The sequence below is a fragment of the Gallinula chloropus genome (assembly GCF_964237585.1).
Source record: "Gallinula chloropus genome assembly, chromosome: 3".
Classification (NCBI taxonomy): domain Eukaryota; kingdom Metazoa; phylum Chordata; class Aves; order Gruiformes; family Rallidae; genus Gallinula; species Gallinula chloropus.
In genome coordinates this window covers 34,901,364-34,904,093 of record NC_140087.1, presented here as the reverse complement: position 1 = coordinate 34,904,093, position 2,730 = coordinate 34,901,364, and positions in this window count along the sequence as shown.

The window sequence follows — 2,730 nt, the reverse complement described above, 5'->3', positions numbered from 1 at the left end:
GAGTTTCAGAGGAATTTTTCTGTCATTATTTATTCACAGAAGGAACTGTCCTTGATGAGAGATACTTGATTTCTCACTCACTTGTTTGAAGATGTATTTATTTTTTTCCTATTCCTACATTTGTTTTCCTCCCAAGAGTGCTTAACTTGATTTTAAGAACCAAAAATTACACTAAACCTTTCCAAAAGCCCTCTGAAATCAGCAGAAATATTTATATTCCATGGACAGAATTTACTGAAACAGCGGCTGAAAGTATATCCTTGATTAACTGACAAGTTTCCTGTTCATCACTTACAGAAAATACTCCGCAGTAGTGCAGCAGAGTTGCGTGATGTTCCCCAGCGAAGGTGTAGAATGAGCAACCGTGAGCAAATCTCTTACTCCAAGCTGAAATCCTAATGGAAGTATTTTATTATTTGACAGTTGACAAGCAAATTCTTTTTTATTTTCATTACTGTGCAGCTCTACATTTTTTCCAAATGAATTTGAGAACGTTCGTTGGAATGTAAAACTCATTCATTAGTTTTATACATACTTATTTTCCTTTTCAAGGGAGTTGTTTCTTCTCCTCATTTTTCTAATTTAGATTAAATCTGTGCTATGCTCTCAGAAAATTTGAGTGGGTTTTTTGTTCCAAATAGGTTTCTCTGTTTTTCACTGCATCATAACCTTTATTATATTTTTTCAGTACCTTGCAGGGATGTTATACTTGGCTTTTTTCCCTCACCCTCTGTCATTCTATTTTTGATATGTATTGCATGCTTGCATGCTGTCTTTCCTACATGGAATATTGCTTTGAGAGAGAAAAAAAAGGGGTTTAATTTATATATATTAACTAAGTTCAAATCAATTGAATTAAAGCCTTTTATATTGCGGTGGAAAGGAAAAGGGGGAACAAAGAAAGAAAATTATATTTGTGTAAGATAAATTTCCTTATAAGCTAGTGCTATGATATGAGCAATGAAAGAATAAATCCCTTGGGATTTTTTTCAAGCCTACAGACAAATATCTTCTGACAATGCATCATGAGTGCTAACACCTTTGCTTATTCTGGGGCTTTAATAGCTCCTACTTTTCAAAAAAGTATCATCTGCTGCACCCTTCTGGAAATCATCAGCACAGCACATTCTGCAGAAATTCCCAAATAAAATCACGTAAGATTACAGCACAGTTTTCCTGAGCAGAGATGTGCCTTCTAATGTTTCTAATAGAAGATGGGCATAAAATCTCCCTGCCTTTGATTGGTCGAATATCTAAATGAGAACCAAACGAAGGGACTTTTCCCTGCAATTTACTAGCAAATTTAAAGTGGCTCCAGCCTTCTGCATCTACAGTCCATGGCATTTGCTGTCTGATGGCAAAGTAATGCTGTTGGTGGCAGAACAAACAAGACTTGGCTCCACGTGGTTTATATCCCTGCTTGGTATTCCTCCTCCCTCATCTCTCGTGGACCCTATCTCTCTCCTGAATCAAAATGGCAAATCTTCAGGTTCTCCATGCCCTCCTCACTGGCCCCCTAATCCTGCTTCTTCTCATTCATGTCCCCATACTTTCCTCAAGGCAAAGAGGCAGCACATTTTTTTCCATGTCCATATGTACAAGGTGCATGTTCCTGGAATACACCTCTGCATGTACTGACATGTTGGTTGGAGGGTACAGACCTGCTGAGTGTCCAAGCAGAAATGAATAGTGTTTCCTTCCACCATGTGTGTCTTTATGAAAACAAGTTTTGGTTTCTTTTCTCTGTCCAACCACTGATTTTCTGAAGCCCTGTAGGAACACTGAAGTTCTGTCTCACTGCCCAGGGCGGTAGAGACTGAATGACATGCTAAAAATGTGACCAGGAAGGTAGGGATGAGGATGAGCTGTGGATGTGATGGTACATGGACACAATTGACCAAAAACCAGTTAACAAGACCAAGCATTTGTTATCCTGCTGGTGTCACTTCCTTTGCCTATTGGGACTTCAGGTTACACACTGGGTCCCTAATGAGAGCCCTCAGCAGCATCTCAGAGCTAAGGCAGGAAGGCCACTTCCCTACTGCCTCCCCACCAGCCCAGAGAACATGCTGTGTAGATCTGAGATAAGAGGAGCTTTGCCTGGAGAGCAAAGGCACATTATACACTGAACCAAAGCGAGCACTGCCTCCTAAGTCATGAACAACAAAAAACAACTCAGCATTGGGAAACGGCTGAGGGAAAGAAGCTTCTTTCCCCCAGAAATGTCCTGGTGATTGTTGAAAGAAATTCTAATACAGAGTTAGTGTTATCAGCATCTGGTTTTGAGGCCTAGCTTACACAAAAGCATAAACCAGAAGCAGTTCCAGCTTAAGCAGTGCAAGCCTGTGACTGAAAATACCATTGGAACCTAAAGCTGAATGTACTGGACTGTGTAGGATTAGATTGTGCCAGGTTTCCTCACTTTCCACCACCATGATCCCCATCTTTACCTTAGCAAAACAAGGACTAGCGATCTGAGAACAAAAACATGCCCCACAAAGCATGAGCACATTCACATTTCCTAGCATCCCATACAAAGGATGGAGTCTGACGTGCTAATCCATCCAATCCAAGGTTGTTTGAATGGCCACACCACGGCAAAGGGGGACACAGAACGGGACAATGATTAACTTAACCTACCTGCCTTGTTTGTTTGATGCTGTCTCATTCCAGTGTGAGTCAATAAAACTTTGTGCATGGGCACACACAACTTCTTCCAGCTGGGCCAAA